We start from the raw sequence: 22358 nt of genomic DNA on the forward strand, positions 1-22358 counted from the left end.
TACAAAAATAAGCCACCACCTGGTGGTTTCCTGACCCTTGCTGGAATATAGTAGTTTGTTAGAAAATGATAGCTATTATAAAACCAAATACAAATTGAACTGGACAGGAAGGAAACTAACATTTTGTGGAGAGCCTGCTATATACCTGTTTTGTGCCATGCCTTATGCTAGATGATTTTTATACATGTTATCATATATCTTTTCATTCATCATGACAACCTGGTGAGACAGGTATTATTATGCATATCTGAAAGTTAAATGAATCAAGACTTAACTAGATTCAATGACTGGTTTAGAGGGACAGTCAGCACTTGGACCCTAATTTGTGACTCTAAAATGCTTGTTCTCAACTACTACGCTGGGCTGATTCACCAAGCAACTTCTTGCCATTCATATCAGGTGGAAATTTACATTAGCACTGCTCAATAGAGAGATCAGAGCCCAAGCAGACACCTTCACCTTCCATTTCCTAGATCTTTAGTAGCAATCTGATGGCTGTCTCTTTGTAAGCACTGAAATATCTGACTTCTTTCTCCCAGAGCCTCTGGCTGGGAGACCTCATGTTTTGTACACGTCCCCTTTGGAGAATGCTTAAGCCAAGGTGTACTGTTTGCAAACACTTATTAGCTTTTAGGCAGATGTTGGCAAGTTTCCTTTGGCCTGAGATGGGATTCCAGAGTCTACTGAAGCCTGGATGTGCTCATCAATCATCTTGGCCAAAAAGAGTTGCTAATTAGGGTGACACCCTGCAAGTATTTACCTCTAGAACTAGGTTTTCTTGCTCTGGACATGCCCGTTTCAGCACAAGTGGTTTGTTGGACTTTTTACTGTAGGTCCAGATGAGTGAGAGCAAATTTATAGTCCTTTAAAAAAAATCTATGAAGCCTTGTGCTCTAGTACAGAATTTACCAGATTATATTCCAAGATGTTTTTAGGTACATGTCCTGTGGAAAATGGCATTTGTGGTCAAGTAACTTGGGGGGTATTGGGTTCAACAAAGCTGAATTGGTTAACTGCTATAGGTTTCTCAGAGCATGTACTCTTCTAATCGCACTCAGAATAAAATCTAAACTCCTAGCCACTATCTACAGAGCTCACTTCCCTAGTTCATTCAGATCTCTGCTTAAATGTCATCTCCATGTCTCACCCTACTTAAGAGTATCCCACTCACCACCAGTCATTGCCTATTCCTTTACTGTGTTTTCTGATTATTCTTAGCAAATACCTGCCTGAAATTGTACTTATAAGTTTGATTCCTTGTTATCATCTACCTCCTTCCACTATAATGGAAACTCTATGAAGAGCTTATAAGGATCTTGAATGTTCCTTTATCTACTATATCTCCACCCTTAGAACCATATATTGAGTAAGAATTCCCAAGAACATGACACAGTGCCAAGTGTCCTCTAAACCCCTTTGTCCACAGAACACTTTTACAGGTGCATCTCATGAGTACAGTGTGCCACAGGCCACAGTCTGGGGAACTGCTTGTCTAATGGAGCCTCATAACCAGCAACAATTGTGACAACAGGTAACAATGACAATAAAACTTTTACGCCCAAGTGCCAGTGCTGTGTTAAGCAATTTATGCTCACTTATGTATTTTAATCATCACAATAACCTTTTGAAGTAGGTGCTACTATTTTGCCTTTAATATGGTTGAAAATGAGGGTTAGAGAAGTTAAGACTTGGTCAAGATTACATTAACAAGAAAATATCAAGCTCTTGAACCCAGAACTAATGCCAATGCCATACTCTTAACCATTAGCCAATCCTCCCCTGGCCACCGGGCTATGAATTTATTCATGTCCTAAGATACAGAGCTCTTTGTCTCCATCCCTCCCTGGTGTCCTTTCATTACTCCCACCGGTTGTAGTCTGATCCTTGTTATAACCTCCAGATACTTGGATCTCTTGTGACTCAGCTTCAAATCCCCAGACAGGTCTCCTCTGTCCTTGGTACTGGTTTTTCCAAATCCAAGGCAGGGCATGCTTTGATCCCAGAGGCCTCCTCTGAAAGCAAGGGCATTCCTTGAAGTCTGCGTCCTGAGACGGTTTCCTGTCCCAGAACTAGGCTGGCTTCCTCCTGTCACATGTTATGACATCACTCTGCACAGTTGAGAGCCTAGAGGGCAAGGCATGAAAACAACTTCAAGGTCTGGGCTTTCTGAATAAACTCAGATGAGGCAGCGGAGGTCCAAATCTGGGACACAGCAAGGACTCCTGTCTGTGGTTGAAGATTAATTTTATTTCAGTTGTGCTCAATTTCATATGAACCAGATACAAATTCTCCTTTCAAGAGTTGACAGGAAGAGTTGATCTATGAGCAGACAGGCAATTCCAGCATGATAACGGTGATGACAGAAAAAAATATGGGGTGGAAGGGGATGACAATAAAGGGACATCTCATTGACCCAGAGGAGGGAGGTGGTTCCTGAATTGAATTTTAAAAGAAGATTATGAGTAGGTGAAAAACATAGGGAAAGATATTCTAGGAAAGAGGAAGTGATATTTGCCAGGGCATAAAAAGCATGAAATAGTTGGTGTTGAAAGCATGGATTATAGCTGAAGTAAAAGGTCTGTTTGGAGCCCGGAAACCAGACCATGAAAGAAACTGAATGCCAGGTTGGAGATCTGAATTTTTCCTGTGGCCAGAAGAGAACCATTTGGAAACCTTTAAGCTTGGGAATGTTGACCTACAACCCAGGTTGAGGGACACATTGAAAGGAAAGTCTGGAGGGATGGGGTCTAATGGGGAAACCATTGCTATGGTCTATCTGTGAGATGCACGACCTGAAGTAGGAGGATGAGGGAGTGGGTGGGGAGGCAATGATCTGATTTACTTGTTAAGGCAATAGAGTCCACAAGAGTTGGAGTATGGTGGCATAGTAAGGAAAAAGTGGAAAGGGAGAAAGAATTAGTCCCAAATTTTAGTCTTCCTTACATCTGCTAACAGAAGAATAGATTGGGAAGGGGAGACAATGGATGAGTTTCAGTTTCAGTTTCAATGTCTTGTCACTGAATGAAATGTATTTGAAGTCATTGCCTTGAAAGATCCTGTCCTGGGATATTCAAGATGAATTATGGCTCCACAGTGAACTAGGACATCTAATGAAAAACATCTGGCTCTCCCTTATAAATGGATAGAAAGCTTAATTAAGACCCAGTCCCCTCTAGTGGCTGCCATAATTCCTGATTGCTCATTAACAGAAGTGCAGGTGGATTGGGTGAACTTGTTGTTGGTAAGAAGTTGTCAGAAATAGGTAACATTGGACTGTTGGAGGGGCAGAGAAGCTCTAAGATGGGCTCCAATGATACTGTCTCTGCTATTCACATCTTTGTGCAATTTCCTTCCCTTCAGTGTGGGACAGCCTCGTGGCTTATTTCTAACCAAAACAAAATATGGCCAAGGTGTTGCATATCAGTTCCACTATTAAGCTGCACATGATTGTGATGTCTGTTTGCTTGCAGGCTCTCTCTCTCTTGTTGGCTTTGATGAAACAAATGGCCATGCTGGAGAGGTCCATGTGGCAGGGAACTGAGAGTGGCCTTGGGCCAACAGACCTCAAGAAACTGAATGCAGCCGACAACCACGTAAGTGGGCTTGGAAGCTAATAATTCCTCAGTTGAACCTTAAGATGAGACCCCAATCCTGGCCAACACTGTGACTGAGTCTTGTGAGAAGCCATGAAAGTAGAACGTCCTGCTAAGGTATGCTCAAATTCCTGACCTATAGACATTATAAGACAACAAATGGGTGTTGTTTTAAACCACCAAGTTTCACAGCAATTTGTTATGCAGTGAGAGATAACAAATACAGTGGACTCTTGCCTCAACCCGTGTGCACTAAAGCTGTTCAGAGAGTAAGACTCTGCTAATTTTTCCTTTTTAAATAATATATTAACTCTGACATTTTTTATATTGTCCCTGGCTTCCAAGAGCAAGAGTCAGAAGACCTCGGACTGAGTCCTGAGCCTGTTGCCAACTGGCGTGAGATCTTAGGAGGACTTTTCTCTCCTCTGAATCTGTTTCCCCATCTTCCAAACGAGGGGAGTTTAACTAGGCCAGCAATTTACAAAAACATTATTATTATTATTATTGTTATTGTTATTTTGCCACAAAACTCCTTCACCAAACAACATTTCATGAGGAAGCTCCATGTACAAAACAGGTAAAAGTGGAGGGGCTTAAGTTAAAATAAGATTGAATGGAGCCCCTGCTTGGCCTCTCCATCTCTCTCTGGGAGCCTCCAAATCACCTTGGAGGAGTCTTTTAAATCCAGTCTCCAAGCCCCTGGTTTAGAGGCTGCCAATGAGCCCTTTTAATTTCAAAATTCTGTGGGTTCTAAGGAAAACATTTTTTAACAACCTACCTATGAGCTGAAACACTCTACTGTGACATCTCTGCGACAAGCTACCTCTGTGAGACCATCCCAGGACCCAGAGCATAAGTTTCCCAAGGAGCAGACGACTTCCCTTGGGGGTAGAACTAAAGGTGCCTATGCCCAGCATGAGCTGAGTTTCTCTTCCCTGAGCTCCCCAACAGGTCGGTTCCCTCCTTTGCATCGAGGCTCCCTAGGTAGTTGCCTCTCCCAGACTGTTTCTTCCCTAAGTGGAAAGTCGTGGCTTTCTTGTCTGGATGCACTCACATGCTTTACTATTATTGCTACTGTTGTTATTTCGTATCTTGGTGCCTACTGGATGCGGTGTTCCTGCTAGTCTCTGGGTGGCACAGCGTCCAGTGTCGCTCCAGGTTCCCTCCTTCTGGCTGTGGTGTGTCACTTCTGCAGTGGGGTTACATGGGTTCACGTTGCACTGCATGCCTAGCAGAGATCCCCAGTGCACTGCTACAACCCAGGACTTCCCTATGCTGCATCTGTAGGCTTCGAGTTCTGAACAAAAATATGCTGACTTGCACTCAATATTGAGTCTCTGCCACCTTTCTTCTATCTACTAAGTATGGTTTTACCCCTGAACACATCCCTGGGCCCTGGGTGATAAAAGTTGGGTTCTCCTAATCCTTCAAAGCATCCCCTTGCCTGAAGTCCACCACTAGTAATTCTCTTATTTGTTAAGCATTGCCCTCTCTACTGAACTACCCTTTAAAAGTGTAAATATCCCTCTAGAAAGTAGCCTGCTGTCTCTAACCTCTTTCTTATCTGAAAAATGGGAATAACACCCGAGTGCTAAGTGGCGTGGTGGAAGAAGCATAGTCACGGGAGTTGGCGTGGGAAGGAACGACAGTGCCACCACTTCCTACTCTGTGTTGATGACGACCTTTCTAGGCCTCAGTTTACCTATCTGTCAGGTTATTTATAGTTTCTGGGACCATCCAAAAGTGAGGCATGGAAAAGTTATTTTGTACGCTTATAAATTCATGTGTATCCTACTTTCTTGAAAATTTATCCAGCATAAACCATAGAACTCAGTTCAGAAGCAAGGCAGTGTTGCGCTATTGTTCCATTTGCTTTGGGACAGCAGACTTTCTTCAACAACAACTTACTAAGGGCCTGGTACCTGTCAGCTAGCTAGGCTTTGGGGAACACAAGCACCAGCAAGACACAGTTCCTGCTTCACCGATGATCTTGACCTTGGGGGTGTGCAGGCAGGTGGGGTGGGGAGAAGTGATTATCAAAGTATACATGATACACAGATGTCAGTGGGGGAAGCAGAGAGCTCTGTGGGAACCTGGAAGAGGGGTATTTCAGGCAGCCTTCAGGGCAAGCCTGGTTGCATCAGGCAGCACTTGCTTATGAGTGTTCATGCTTCAGGTCTCAGACTTGCAGAGGGTGCAGGGAGTGAGTCAGGCTTCACCCTCAGGCAGCTTAGAGCCCAGTAGAGGAAACACATTACATTAGGAATTATAGGCTAATTATTTGATTACAGTTTCCACAGGAAGTGAAACCAGAAGGAGCAAGTTGAAGATAATAACAGTGGCCGCCCAGCTGAACAGAACATGGTGGTCTGAAAGATGAGCTTTTGATTCTTTCTCAGCTTTGTGGTGTCCAGCCCTCTTTGTTGTCAAGAGATGGATAGAATTAAGGTGCTGAGTATGGCTTGCATATCCTAATGGTTATAGCCACATGTGCAGGACTGGGAGCTGGGTCTGAGTTCTGGCTCAGACATTTACTATCTGTGTGGTGTTGGGGAGGCTACTTAAACTTTTTCAGCCTCAGGTTCCCTGTGTTTGAATGGGGGACAGTTACACTTGCTGGACGGTTGATGATGAAATGGCATAATGACTGTCAGGAAATGTTAGCTATTACAATCACCTCCTCCACCCCTGCTAAAAGAACTTTCTGGACCCATTCATGCAGAAGTTATAGCAGCCAACTCATCTCCTCCAGGGTAAGAGTTAACCAGTTAGTTCTGAAGCAAAGCTGTCTACTTTCAGAGCTCACAAAAATCTCTCTGGTTCTTGACACAGGGTGTTGAGGGGTGGGTAGGTGTTAGAGGGCCAACCAAAACTATTTGAGTTACCATGCCTGTATAATTAAGAACTTGTGGATTTCTGGAAATTTCAAAAATCTGAGATGACTTGACATGATTTTTTTCACTTCCATGTGCAAATAGACTAGAAATGCATATGGGAGGGATTTTACTCTCACAATCTGCTTTCAGGGTGGGCATTTTGCTTTTATTCCATGATGGAGGGTCAAAGGATGCAATGATAGTATTGAATTAGATTGCTGCTTAATGGAGGCCAGAAATATGAGACAAGGCAAAAGGAAACAGAAAAAAAAAATTCTAGGCATAAGGGAATTACTGAAATAAAAGTCTGGTCTCCCAGGTTAGAATCAGGTAGGTACATAGACTTTTCTCCTCTACCAAGAACTTATAAGGTATGTACAGCCCTTTTATGGTAGGCAAGGCCACTGCTATCTTTTGCACGGATGGAATTATTGCCTGGAGATTGCAGGATTCTGAGGGAGTTGTCCCCCTTGGAAGGAAGCCTTCATCTCATATTTCCCAACATGTTGAAGGTATTCGAACTGGCGGGGTTTAGATTCATGGGAATTCCCATTGATCTTCTCAAAGTGAGAAGCGATTGAACCATAACCCTCATCTCTGAAACTTCAGGGAAATTTGTGGCTTGGAGCCTACAACCATTTCCTGATCATCCTGAGATTCACTGCCCCAAGACTGGGCACACTGATTGCACTCTGGCCCCCAGTCGGCCCTTTTAAACCAGGTGCTCTGTTCACCTGACTCTCAAAGAGGGTGCAGGGACAGGTACAGCCTTGCCCTCCCCATGAGCTCCAGCTTGCAGAGCACAGCAAAGTATATGCCTACTTTCCTGGGATGAAAACTAACAGGAATAACCAGATTGCTACTTTTAGTGTCATTCTCATTCTCTCTCTCTCTCTCTCTCTCTCTCTCTCTCTCTCTCTCTCTCGGCTGAAATTTGAACTTTTCTGTTTCCAGGCAGAGAAGTGCACCACCATGAGCTGACCTTTTCTGAGCACCATGAAAAATGATACAGGCAGGGCTGTTCTGTAAAGTCAATAGACACCAATGCCAGTTGGGGGTTTCTCTACCATCTGGCCAATCACTGAAAGACATCATTCAAGGTTCTGTGAGGTCAGCCCTGCCTGACTACCAGAAGCAGTGCAGCATAGTGGAAAGAATAGTAGAGTTTTAGTCAGAGGGTTTGGCTTCAAAGCCAACAGTGCTCCTCACTTATTGAAAACCCTCATGTCAGCCACTTAACTTCTTTGGGCTTTGGTCCTCTATCCATAAAACTGGAGCAAGTGATTTATAACTTGCAGTGTTAGGGTGAGAATTAGATGAAAAACCATAGACAAACCCTCCTCTCACATAAGTGATACACAGTTAGCCCTCAGTATTAATTACTGTGTGTGTTTTATCATCACAAAGGGGTTGGGTATTTGGAGTGAACTAAAGGTTTGTTATCTCCTTCCTACTTTTCAAACTAAAATGACTTCAGTCTGGAAGGACTTGTGTTTTACACCAGCTAGGTATTATTTTCCTGTAAGAAAACATGGCTATCTGTCCATAGAAATCCAGGGGGAGGAGGGAGTAGGTGTACTTGGTTCATTGTGAGCACTAGAAAGGGCAGGATTAAAGGGGACATGTTTTTCATTCTGTCAGCTTGAATTCCCTTTCCAAATTCCATTCTGGTTATATGATCAGGCTACTGCTGTATTTAAGGGTGGCCACAGTCTGGCTGGAGGGGTGGATTTAGTCAGAAAGGAAGGGTTTTTTTTTTTTTTCCTTCTAAAGGTAGTGCAAGAAGCAGCAGCATTCAGAAGGGACACGGTGGAATGTGCTTCTGATTTGGGGACCATGGGTCTGAAAACTGGCTCCATCACTCTGTGTTCTAGGACTCTGGAAAAATTATTTGCTCACTCCCCCCTTCAAGCTATGTCTTCTTCCAGTAGGCATAGTCCATTCCTCAGAGACATACTGTGGATATTTAGTGAGATGATGTACACAAGGGATCTTAAGGATAGAGTAGGCTCTCCATACATTTTGGCTATTGTTATCCTCAAGATTAATTAAAAAAATCCTCCTTTGTTAAGCATTTTAAACTTCTTATATTCTTATCTACTGTACTACTTGGGGAATTGCATTGGTTTCTGTTACAGGTGAGGACCCGAAGGGGCAAACAACCCTGTTGAAGTGCAGAATCGCAGCTTGAATGCACACTGCCTGGGTCCATTATTTTATACCGTGTTTTGTGTCATTCAAGGTTCTGTGGAAACGTACCAGAGGCTGAGAACAAAGGGGCGAGTTTTGGAACCTCTACCCTCACTTCAACCAAAGCAGCCCCACATTTACCTCTCATATTGGAGTTCCGCCATCAGTTTCCTTTAATGAATATTTCCACGGCTAAATAAAAGCTTGAAAACCACCATCTTAGGACATTAATTTCAGATAAGTCCTTGTAAGTTGATAAGCAAGAAAACCAAAAAACACCAACAAAAGCCCTCTATTTATTGAGCCCTTACTATGTGTCAGATACTGAGTCTGCCATCTATTATTTCATTTGGATGTCACAAGAGCCCTGAGAGATACAGATCGTCACCCTCTTTATATGACAACATCACTGAAGGCTGGAAGATCAGTAACTTCTTTGGGAGGAGGATACAGGCAGTACAGTGGAAGATGAGAGAGGGAAACCGGGTTTTTTCAAACAAAGCATAGAAAAAAAATACTTTAAAGATTGTAAAGCTGATAATACCCCCTTTTCAATCCTTATCTGATTCACACTGTTCTGAGCAAACCAGAGAACATTCATATTGCCACCTTTTCTTCCCCCAGACGCCGTCACCTGCCTGAAACACATGGTCAACGCGCAATTACATCAACTGAAATGGGCTGAGATGCATACAATGCCAGCAAACTTTCCACAGGGCTTCTTTAGCACTGAACAAACCTCCTCCAGTCCTCAATTGGGCTTACCATATCGAAGGGCAAGGCGGGAAGCTGGCTGGGGTGGGCAGCAGGTTTTATTTCTAAAGCACATATGGGAAACCTTCATAAAAAAGGGGGAAAGGTCCACAAAACATGAAAAAGAGGCATTCATTCTTCAAGTGGAGCTCCCCTGTCCCGCTCTCACTCTGGATGGAAAGCATTTCCAAAGAGTCCCCGGGCAGCATCGTACTTTATAGCTGACAGCTTTAGAATCTGCAAACGCCCAAACTCAAAACCTTGTGCATCTGGAGTCAGAACTCGACATTTACCTCCAGCCCTCGGGCTGCTCCCTTTCCCCAACCTGCGCCAGAACAATGTCCTGTTTATAAAATACAGCCAAGTCTCCGACCTGCCAGCCTAGTGAGACACCCTCAGACTTGTGAGATTAAAAAAATGGGGGTTGGGGGTAAGGGAGTGAGGAACACGTGAAAAACAATCCAAGATTGCCTAAATGCCTCTTTTAACTTCTGAGGTGATGGCTGTTTCTGATAATGACAATGATTATCCAAACCTCCAGTTACTGAACACTCACTTTCCCAAATGCTTTATGCCTCATTCCTCCTCATAATGACAACAGAAGTTATTGTTCCCATTTTTGATAAGTGGACACTAAGGCTCATAGAGATTACATATTGTCATTGGTGTAACATCTTTGATGGTGGGTGGTGGGGATACCAAAGTGACCGACCCCTGGCTTCAAAACCTGAGCTCTTAATCCCCTTATTACACTGGTGAAAGAGAGGAACCCCTGTGCTTTTCTCACAACCCTCCAGGTAGAGCTTCCCAACCCTGGGGCAAGGTGTTTCTCAGGGCTTTCTGTGATGACAGGTGAGGAGGGAGAGGTGAGGAGGGAGAGGTGATCCTAGAAATATTCAGGATACTCCTGGCCCTAAGCACCCCGGAAATGCACATATACCCAGCCCAAGGATCAGTGACTCAGGAAGGAATCGACGGGGAGGCCCCCTGCCTGTCAGGATAAAAGCTGGTGTCTTCTGCTCCCACCTTGAAGTCCATAGTTGTTCATGTGGCCCTAGGAGTCGCCTCCTCCCTCTGCCCTCTGGCCTCATCCCTTTCCATGACTAGCCACAGGGAGGATGCTGTGGAATGATGGATGGACACGAAACTTTTGTAAACTGTAAGGTGAACGCCGATTAGAAATACAATCTTAATGTTCTCTCTACAACCCTCTATCGACCTTCCCTTAACCCATCCCACAGGGAGGCCATGAACGATGTCCACCTTCAACTTCCACCTCTCTAACTCTCAAACAAAAACATTCACAGGTGAAATCAGCCAGGCAGGGAGCTAACAGAAAATTCTTACTTTTCCTCTGAAGAACGCAGAGATAAAAACTTTGCCAAAAGTTCCTTCCACGTGTGGCTGTTCCTAGAAGCAAAACCCACCGACACACAACAAAAATCTACAAGACTGGAAGTCACAAGTAGAAGACAATCGAGGCGCATCGGATCACAACACCCCATTTTACCGGCAGCGAAGATACAGCAAAAGTGTTATAATTATGAATCCACAACATCTTTGGTCCCGGGAATGCAGTGTACCATAACGATCTTTGCTGATGGGGGTGAAGCACACTTACCTTTCCGGAGTTGGGAAAGACCTAGATCCTTAAATGAACCAGCTCCATGGAATAAGGACCTGGCTGTGAGCAGCAGGGCTCCCACGTACGCTGCCCCCACTGTCACCCCCAGCCGCACAGTCTTTGTGCAGAGGAGAGGCCGGTGTGTGTCTGCGCGCGCGGGAGAGCGTGTGACAGTAGGCAGGCTGTGGCCAGCGCAGCCAGCTTTGGCTGGCTTATATAGCAGCTCCTTCCTCTGTAATGGGACGCCTCGCCTCCAGACATCCTTTCCTACTTTTTCAGTTGGTGAATTAAAGGAACAGCCCTCCCAGCGGAACGGGGTTAGCTCATGAAAGACGCACTCACTCCCTGCTCCCTGCCAGGAAAAGAACCCATTTGCATACAATTTATGGCGAAAGTAGGAATTCCAGCTTCCCTCGCCTCCTCCCCTTCCCCACCCCCGACCCGGAGCAGCTGTTAGCTAGGTGTGATTTTTGCTCTGCTCCCCAAACGGATTTTCTAATTGTGAGACAGAAGCCCAGGGACTGAGAGGGAGTAGGATCCGAGGCTCCAGCTCTGCTACTCGGGTAGGCTGAAAACGCCACCCAGAGCTCGCCTGGGCTCAGGGCGGCAGCTGCTCCGCGGGCGGCACCTCGGAAAGGGGCCGAGCTCAGTTCCTGGAAAGAGGAGATAAAGCCCTTCAGAAGCATGGGGCTTTTGGGTTTCTCTGGGCCAGCTGAGAGAGAGAACTCGGGATTAGTGCTTAGCAGGTGGGGCAGTGCTGGGAGCGCAGATCTGCCCGGCTTCCCTTGTGTGGGAGGGAGCCATGCCCAGCTGTTCAGAGGCTTCACCGTCCGGCCCCACTGCCCGTGAGTGGGCCTGTCTTCTACGTTGCACTTCCTGGGGAAAGGTCTCTGAAGTTTCTTCTCAATGTGGAAAGGTGTCCGGCACACGGGGGAGGGGAAGGTAACAACTTAATCTTTGAGACATAAACTGTGCCTTTGCTCTCCAGCCTGCTGTGGATTCTTTCCAAGCTCTGAGTCATCCATTCGTTTGGTGTTAGCATGCACGGAGTATCCGCAGGGCACACACAGGCATTTGAGGCAGTGGGGAGGCAGCTAGGGCACGGCACCCACACTTGAGCTTGTCACAACACTCAGTGGTTTTGTGATAGTGGAGGGAGACGAGGCCTTGCGTAACCTGTGGCCATCGCTGGGCCCGCCTGTATGAAGTCTGTATTAGATGCTCTGCAAAGTACTTTGTGGATATTATTTCGTTACATGATCACAGACACCATATTCCAAGAGGTGCTGGTGTCGTCCCCTTTGACAGACGGAGAAACAGAGGTTTGGAGAAGTAACTTAACTCTACTTAGGCAACACACCCGGGAAGCGTTTTGATGACAACACTGGGCTCCGTAGTTCTTTCTATTACACATCACTGCCCAGGAACATTGTAGATGATATTTAAATGTTTTATACCCTATTGACTTATATAAAACTGCTTGTACAACAGTCACCATCTAAGTATGGAAAATAGATTTCTTTGTTCCGTACAGCTAAATAGGAGACCCTTGTTGTTTTTTTAATTGAACACTAATAATGAAGGCTTTATTTATCTGCCTACTTTTAATAATGAATGATACAATTCCTTGTTGTTATTATTGCTGAGGGACTCAGTTTCTCCATCTGGAAAAAGTGCAACAAGGTTAGGTCATCCCTATGATCCTTATGGCTCTGGCATTCTAAGATTCTCTGCTTAAGTGACTTTTCCCGACAGCAAGAAAGCCCATAAATAGTCATGTCATAAAACAGCCCATGTGAACTTTTGAACATTTTGGCTGATTCAAATGTTGGTTGTTTTGGAAGCTTTTAATTCTGTGTTTTAGCCAAAGTATGTTGCAGTAGCACAAGGCTGTGTCTTTTAACGAGTAGTGAATGCTTCCGTGCCTCTTTGTGTTCCAGATTCTACCAGGTTTATGTTTCAGGTTAGGGGCTAAAACATTAGAATAGTAGAGAGTACATGTCATATGGCATATAGGTTATATTCACATATAATATGTAATCAACATATATTTGCAATTATGTGTATATTTAATTGAGATAAGAGAGCATGCCAGAAAACTAGGTAATAAATATGACTTTTGGGCAAGTCCCCAACCTGACCCCCCTACTCTCGTACTATTCCACAGCCATTGACCAGGGTCTACTATGGGTGGCTTAGCCAATCAGAGGGAAAACAAAGCCAAATATCACCAGGCTGGCCCTCAAGGCAAGAATAGGCCAGTGGAGCAAACAAACAAGAATATTACTAGCATTAAACTACTATAATAGAAGTATATTCTGATAACATAGACAAGACATGACTAGCTTTATTTATGCATATTTAGAAGAGAAACGAATTTTAGGAATTTTCTCCAAAACCTATGTGGCATCTTGAGCCATGCCTTGGCTTTTGAGTAAGAGGAGCCCAGACAAGGAATTGTTTCCATCCATCCCTGACCTTTCACAGCCTCCATTACAGGCAAATGGGTCTGCATATGCTCTCCAATACTTGAACCTTGGCCAATGCTGTACTCTACCTAGAATCCTTACCTCCACCTCCTCACATAGGCTTATCATCTAGTTTTGATCCAACTTCATGATGGAACTTCCTGGATTTCTTCCATAAGAAGTGCTTCCATCCACCATAGCATTTGGGAACTCTGTTAGGATATTCATTATTTGTACTTGGTATTTGTTTTTTTTTTTTTTTTTTAAATTTTTTTTTTTCAACGTTTATTTATTTTTGGGACAGAGAGAGACAGAGCATGAACGGGGGAGGGGCAGAGAGAGAGAGGGAGACACAGAATGGGAAACAGGCTCCAGGCTCTGAGCCATCAGCCCAGAGCCCGACGCGGGGCTCGAACCCACGGACCGCGAGATCGTGACCTGGCTGAAGTCGGACGCTTAACCGACTGCGCCACCCAGGCGCCCCTGTACTTGGTATTTGTATGTCTAGGTTTTCCTCTTACACTCTAGGCTTCCAGAGGACAGGGATCACACCTGATTTTTCTACGCCTAGCACAGAGCCTTGGGTATTGCAGAAACTCAGTAAATGTTTATTGAATAAATTACATAATGGAGGGACAATTGAATGTTTGACATGCTGTGCTTTACCATTAAGTTCTTCCTTTTTCACTCACAGAACATGAGAGGAAAGCTAGATTGTTGTGTCCAATACATCCATTGCATAGATGAAGAAAGGGGGTCCACAGAGGAGAAATGACTTGCCCAAGGCTACCATGGATGCTTTTCACCCTAGACATTACAACAGAGGATGTTTATAGAATTAATAACCATTCATCCTCCTGTTTGGCAGAGGCCACACCTCTTGGCATCAAATCTCTTATAGTCTTCCCTTCTTGGTACTGTAAGTGCTTTTTTCCATGTGAGAGAGTGGAGTGAATACTTGTAAACACCTCTGCATGGAGTTCTTGGCCAAAGACTGACATTGTTGTTGCTTGTGTGTAATCTTCCCTCACGGGCTGCTGGTGGAGGCTGTGGTTTGGAGGGAACATAAGGGTTTGCCTCAGGTGAGATCATTCTCATTTCCTTGAAGGTCTGTTAAATGTAAAGCTTTTTTTTTTGTTGTTTTTCCAGACAGATCAGCCAGTGAATTGAATGTTGGCCAGGACTAGAGCTGAGACAGTCAAGCATCCATGTCCTTGAGAAGTCTGGCACCCACTTCCTATAGGATCACTTGCTTCCCACCTGCTTAGCCACTCCATTGCTCCCAACCTCCTCCTCTTCTTGGGATTCATCTAGTGTGCTAACTCCCATCCAAAAATCCCATGTGACTCTACAATTGCCAGAAATCTCTCCCAAAGCAAAGAATGAGCTCTGATCCAACACAATGGGCTGGTCATTCAGTCACATGCATTTGTTTAGCATCAAGGTTCCCCAACTTGCTGTCTGCAAGTCTTTGTTCAGTATTCTATTTATCTCTTCTGATTTTTCCTTAGATGACAAAGGACAAAAAGCTGAAAGTCATCATTGAATGAGTTGTAACCTAGAGGAGAGCTTTCCTGCTCAACTGAATAGGGCAAATCAGCTGCGTAATCAATCACTAGGTAAATTCTCTGGTCAGCATAGCAGAGCGGATGGAGCTTTGGCTTTAAGTGGGTTCAAGTCCTGATGCACATCAACTTACTGTGTGACTTTGGGGAAATCCCTTCCTTTCCTTGGCTCTCAGTGCCCTGGTTACCAAATGAGCAACCCCTAAGGATCTTAGCAACTTAAAATTTTTAAGTAAAAAAATCAAAGAAATAACTTAGAGGGCTCTGAGACTTTGTACATTCAGTTCTCTGTCCCTAGAACAACCCTCCTCGCACTTCGTCCATGGCAAATTCTTATATTATTTTTCAAGATTTACTTCATTGTACATCCAAGAACATTTACATGATCTTTTCTATTCTCATCCAGGCTTTCGTTTTTAATTTTTGAACACTTTTACCCCATTAGACCATAAACACTTTGAGGGTAGGCACCATCCTTTTCCTCTGCTTATTATAGCCAGCATCTGTTCATGGTTGGTTCCTATGCCATGCCACTTGTCAATTATTTTGAATATCATTCCTGAAAACTATGGGGTTTAGAATGACATAGATCAATGCTGAATTTTGAAGGTAAATAAACAAACAAAAAAACATACCAACTTTCTTGGAATGATTTACTGGATGATTGGAGCCTTTATTGGAGTGATTTACTTATCCATCTCCCCAGTGGAACTGTGAGAGCTCCTTCAGGACAAGAATGGTGCTTTCCCTCCCAAAGCACTGGGAGGTCAGTTAATGTTCCCATGAAATGACTTACTAACTGATTGGCTAGATGATGGAAGAGGCATAAGACTGGTAGTTTGGGGTTTAATCAACATGACCATTTACAAGGTGAATTACCTCAAGGAAATCATGTCCATTCTTCGAAACTCTGATTCCTCATTAGTGAGATGGATAAAAATTCCTACCCTGAGTACCTCCTAGTATTGGTTTAAAGATTAAGGAAGTGGAAGAGAAACTGTGATGACTTAGGCAGATTTGGGGGATGATGAATGATTTTTCCACCTAAAATCCCATCAAAAGCTTACACTTTGCATGGCTGTATTGTACTTATGGAAGCATGAGTCCCAGGTTCTATCTAAATTATTTTTTCAGGGTTAGCAGGAGAGAAAGGAGTTGAAGCCACCTGGCCCAGTCTTGTCTTCTAACACTTTCTAAAAACAGCTTCTCAGCTGGAGGCACAAGGGGAAGAGGGAGGATTCAAAAGATTAGCATTGCCCCTTTGGAAAGTCTGGAGTTGTGGATTCCCTACAGATGGCTGGAGAAGTGGTTTGGGGTATGTTTTCTGGTCTGAGCTCAGGCTGCAGTGACAGATACAAGTGAGTCAAACCGTCTTGGGGTTTAATGCAGGTCATAGGGGGAATACACAGCTTTGAAGTTAATGCAGATCAAATATCTTGATTGATTTGCCACAGCTGAGTGAGACACTTGTGAGGAAGTTTAACTTGTCCCTTTTCCTTTTATCTCCTTGGTTTTTCTTAGATTTTGTTTGTGGACAATGATAGATAACGGTAGCTCACATTTATTGAGTAGTCCCCATTAGGGGAGCCTGGATGGCTCAGTCAGTTAAGTGTACAACTGTTGATTTCAGCTCAGGGCATGATCTTGAGGTTGTGAGATCAGGCCCCACATCAGGCTCTGCTCTCAGTGTAGAGCTTGCTTGGGATTCTCTCTCTCTCTGTCTCCCATTCTCCCAGCTTGCCATAAATAAATAAATAAATAAATAAATAAATAAATAAATAAATAAATAGTCACTGTTATGTAGGCACTTTGTAAGTAGTTAAGCATGTATTTAGTTCTGTGATGTTTACAATTAACCTATTGGGTAGATACTGCCATTATTCCCCTTTTGCAGATAAGGATTAGGAGGTACAGAGATGTTAGGTATATTGTGCCAGACACAGGAATAATAAATGGCAGCAAGAAAAAGATCCAAACTCAGCCTATAAACTCCATCCCTAACTTCCTATTATTGGGGGTGCTTCCTTATGTATTTAAGTTAACAATTACCCAAAGGCAAAGCTGGCATACTTGGACTCAGGTGGACCACTGTGACTATGGAGTCTGTGAATAAAAATCTAATGAGGCAAGTGGTTAAGTGTCTCTGGGTGATCTAGCAGCAGGGTGGAGGGGAAAATTCATACTCGTCTGTGCTAATGCTGGAATTGTGAAAGTATCTGGCATGCGTTTGGTTCCCATCCTAATTCAACCACTAACTAGCTATGAAAAGAAGTAGGACCTTGGGCATATTACTTGACTTGTGTGTTATAGGTCTTTCATTTGTAAAATAGGTACAATAGTAACTGATACTTCTCAGAATTGTTCTCAGGATTTAAGGAAATACACTTAGTCAAATGTTTATCTTGCTACACTCTAAATAATCTCCAAATGGTGGTGGTCATTGGCTATTATAGGCAAGTCACTTATTCTACTCTGGGCCTTTATTTTCTCTCTTTATCATCACCTCAGAGCCATGTTCTAGAAAGGTATTGAAATAAACAGTATTTAACAGAAATAAACAGAAATAAACAGTTCTTTAACAGAAAGAACATACAGAGATTGAGATACACCTTGAGATTTCCAGGTTGACCAAAGTGAGTGCTCTGGTTACTCTATTTACTCAAACAGCCTACACAGATTTCCCCTCCATCCTGTTATGCTCATGCAACACACACACGCGCACACACACACACACACACACACACACAAGCTCACTGGGTATTTTCCTGAAGGGATATTTGATATTGGTTTTAGAGATTATTTATCTGAGAGAAATAGTGTTAGCTTCTTTTGAAAAGTGGAACTACATTTACCTATCCCTTCTGTAGTGGGCATTAAGGCCCCTGTTCTGTCATTGCTTTCTGAGTCTTTGCATATTATTCTGTTTCCTCAGTGATGCTGTAGAATTCTCCCCTATTTGGAGTCAGGTGGGTGGTATCACTTGCCTCAAAGCTGGAAGTTCCCTTAGCAGGACCCAGAGGTTGGTGGACTAGTATCACAGAGGTGTGGAATCACTCTTCTCCTTGGGGAGCACCCACGAGCTGGCCTTTGTCCTGACTGGGCAGTCTTACCTCTATTCCTTCCCTATGCCTCAGCTTCCTGACAGCAGGGGTGGTGGGAAATATACCCATTTATATTTGCTAATAACATTACAAAGCATTAATGTTACTTCTGTTCTCACATCTAGGTTACCCCCATATTACAGATTGGGGAACTGAGGTTAGGAGAGGTCAAGAGGCTTGTTTAAAGTCATATAACCAATACACGGTTTGACAGAAGGTCTCCCCAAGTGAAATACTGGGATCCTTGGTTTCCACTTTGGAAACCATATATATGGGGTATTGTTTTATCAGTTTTAGGAGATACAGGGGTATAACAGAAGAAACCCATCATTTGAAACTGGACAGATGTGGGTTTAATCCCAGTTCTGTCATTTATTCGTGTGTGAAGCATTTCAAATTCCTTCTCTGCTGTGAACCCCATCTGTGTCACTGTCTGTAAAATGGGGGTGAGAATACACACTTCATAGAGTTGACAGGAGGACTATGGTAGGCTGATTAATGGCCCCCCAAGATAGCCATGACCTAATTCCCCAGAACCTATAAATGTTACCTTATATGGCAAAAGGGACTTCACAGATGTGGTTAAATTAAGGTTTGTGCCATAAGGAGATTATCTTGGATACAATCACAAGTGACCTTATAAGAGGGATGCAGAAGGAGATTTGACAGCAGGAGAGGAGAGGGCAGTGTGATTAGGGAGCAGAGATTGAAGTGATGTGGTCACATGCCAAGGAATACTGGCTGCTACTAGAAGTTGGAAGAAGCAAGGAACAAGATTCTCCCTTGGAGCCTCCACAAAGAACCAGCCCTGTGGACAACTTGATTTTAGCCCAATAAAACTCATTTTAGACTCTGCTCTCCAAAACTGTAGGAGAATAAATTTTTGTTCTTTTAAGCCACTATATTGGTGCTGATTTGTTACAGCAGCCACAGGTAACTAATACAAGGACTCAATGGGGTAATGTCTCTGCCTGTGCACAGCAGAACCTTAAAAATGATAATTCTATCCCACTGGATTTTTTAAATATCTTCTTACTGCACCTCTTTTAATATGACTTTTTAGGCACTGTCTGGAAGACAGGGAAAGAAATGGAAATTGGAGGGAGCTCAACCTCCCCCATGAGGCTGACAGTTTTGAAGTGGCCTCTTGATGTGGGAGTTTTGCAGTGTTGAGTGATTTAGCCCAGAGACAGGGGTAAAACTGGAATTAAACATTACATCCTTATCATTCCAGAGTCAGCCTGACCTTAATAAGTGTCAGGCTTATCTGGGTAGCTGCTCATCTATAACTCTGAAAACCCATCCGCAGCATACTTTGTCAAGTCCAAAGAGCTAAGAGATCATTGTGCTGAAGGGAGAGATAAGAAAAGGAGGCTCAGAGCAGTGGCCTGCTTTGCCCACACATTGTGAATTGTGGTCAGCTGAGGCTAAAATCCAACTCTGCTTATTCTTGGAGCAATGTTTCACATGGAGGGAGCGACTTGTCTAGATTTATGTAAGACTCACAGAAACTGGAAGAGTTTATATCTTAGAAAATCCTTCACGCAGAGTTTCTAAGTAGACTTAGAAAGAAAAGATAGAAGGTGACTGAGAAGGGTAAGGGGACACTCGCCAGGCACCGCTCTTCCCCCTTGCTCCCATGAACAATCTGCAAGTCCTCTCTCTTTTGCTTCCCTCAGGTGTCCATTTCATTCAGTGACCTCATCAGATGGAGCTATCGTATCTGGGGACTGAAGGAGTCCCACAATGAGATGCCAAGCCAATCTTTCAGGCACTGTCTCAGAGAATGGCCTCTGTAGGGGAAGTTCAAAGGCTTTGTAAATTCTTTGGAACACCTGCCCAGGCCAGGATTGGACCTGACTTGCAGAAGGATGGTACACAGGGAGTGCTCTACAGTAAGTATAGATACATGACTCACTGTTTGAGACAGATGATAGAAGACTTCCTCCTTGAACATACTTTATAAGGAAGTTATAGTGAAGCCTTGATAATCCCCATGGGCAGGAGAGGGTGGGAGCCAGAATGAATCAGTGGGACAGCTGCACTGTAGAAGACCAGTGGAGGGATGATTACTTTGAAGTATATTTGCCAGTAGCCCGTCTAAGCTAGTATGGTGTTGCCAATGAGAGATCTTCTGGGAGCCTGGTTTAATGAGCACAAATCAGTAGTGAATGGATGCTTTTAAGGGAATCGGAAGTACTTTGGCTCTTCAGCAAGTTGCAATCTTGTTTGCATAATCTGACAGATGATTTATGGGAAACTGCTGGTATTCGACTACATTTGACCTACAAAGATGGCACTTACATATTAGTTCAACTAGTGAACTTAGGTCTTGCTGAGATCCCAGCACCACAGTTGCATATGCAACAAGCAGAGCCACTCACTTCTAGGAATGCAGGCTTGAACAAAATCTGCCATGGCCAGAGTCGAATGAGGCACGCAGTGGTTCCCAGATGTTCTGGGACTTGTAAGACCCTTGGACTGCTGAAGAAACCAGGAACAACTCCCCACCAGAGTTGAGATTAAACTGTACCAGATACTTTGTGACTTTTATTTTATTATTATTATTATTTTTAATTTTACCAGTTACTTGAGTGAGGACATAGAGCAGAAAGGTAGAGTTGAGAGAAATGAAGAGAAATAAGGAAATGAGATGTTTCCTATGGTCGAATATTGCAGAGTATTGTATCTACTACAGGACTATAGACATAAAACTACCAGCTTATGCCCAGCCATAGAAAATGCCAACTTCTGAGGCACCTGGGTGGCTCAGTCGGTTAAGCATCCGACTTCGGCTCAGGTCATGATCTTGTGGTTTGTGAGTTCAAGCCCGCGTCGGGCTCTGTGCTGATAGCTCAGAGTCTGAATCCTGCTTTGGATTCTGTCTCCTCTCTCTGCCCCTCCCATGCTCATGCTCTGTCTCTCTCTGTCTCTCAATAATAAATAAATGTTTAAAAAAAAAAGAAAGAAAATACCAACTTCCTTCTTCCTTCTCATTGAGAACAATCAAAGAGAAGTGACAAAGGAAGTTGCTTTTCAGGGGAGTTGTATCATGGTCGGAGGGATGAGACCTGTAAGTCTGCCAGACTTCCCAATGACCAGGCACCTGCTTTGGAGGCTAAACCCTCTGGCTATGAGGTATCTGGCTATGAAGCCACAGGCTTAATTAACTGTTTCCTTTGTGTATCAAGTGTTCCCTTCTCCAAAGGTGTGGAGGTTAGAGAATGGAGAGTTTGTCTCCAAGACTTCTAAGTCCTTTTGCTCTCTCTAACCCTAGCAATGCAGTAGGAACATCTGGTTTCCTTTGGGTAGCTGAGAAAAATGCCCAATGGCAAAATCATTCTCTAGGTCTCGAATGACCCAGCAAGATTTAACCAGCACCTTGAACAGTGGCTGGCACATAGTAAGCACTCTATAGATATTTGTTTTATGAATGGTTGAATCTAATTATCTTTGAAGTACAAGCTTGGATGTGAAAAATCTGGCTCACATTTTTTCCTGATAAAAGCAGCCAATTGAATACAGAATTATTGATTGCCTACGATTTTCTGTAGCAATAAAAATAAGGGCTGCTATCTTTTGTTCCTGACTGTTGGATGTTGCTTTTTACAAATTTTATCTATTGGACTCAGACATGTATCACACCTTGGGTACGGGTAATGGGACCTTGTCACAAGGATTAAAAGGTGACCCATCCAGTACTGCAGGTGTTTATAGCCCTGTGGGAAAAGACAGACACAGAAACAGGTAATTGCAGAACAATATAATATGTGGTGCTGTGTGGGGCACCTGGGTGCCTCAGTCGGTTAAGCGTCCGACTTCAGCTCAGGTCACGATCTTGCGGTCTGTGAGTTCGAGCCCCGCGTCGGGCTCTGGGCTGATGGCTCAGAGCCTGGAGCCTGTTTCCGATTCTGTGTCTCCCTCTCTCTCTGTCCCTCCCCCGTTCATGCTCTGTCTCTTTCTGTCTCAAAAATAAATAAACGTTAAAAAAAAATTAAAAAAAAGTGTTGCTGTGAAAGTCACCGTGAGAGGCTATGATAGGGATGCAGAGGTATAGAGAACCTAAGTTTTTCCATTGCTTGAATGCTTCCAGTATCAGGAGATTCATTACCTTACAAGAAAATGCAGGGAGAAAGAGTGCATTAACGTTCTCTATGTAGTTTGCATATTTTAAATGAGTATCTGTTA

The 22358-nt window shown here is 43.7% G+C and overlaps 1 protein-coding gene across 1 annotated transcript in view; it reads right to left on the reverse strand.

Moving 5' to 3' along the window:
• The window catches only part of TNC (tenascin C), a 95012-nt gene extending 83805 nt beyond the window's left edge, over positions 1-11207 (reverse strand). The window contains exon 1 of the mRNA XM_030293782.1: positions 11034-11207. The gene's annotated coding sequence lies outside the window, so the exon portion shown is untranslated. The remainder of the gene's footprint in view (positions 1-11033) is intronic.
• Between the last annotated feature and the right edge of the window lie 11151 nt (positions 11208-22358).

The sequence above is a fragment of the Lynx canadensis genome, chromosome D4 (genome assembly GCF_007474595.2).
Source record: "Lynx canadensis isolate LIC74 chromosome D4, mLynCan4.pri.v2, whole genome shotgun sequence".
In the NCBI taxonomy this organism is placed as follows: domain Eukaryota; kingdom Metazoa; phylum Chordata; class Mammalia; order Carnivora; family Felidae; genus Lynx; species Lynx canadensis.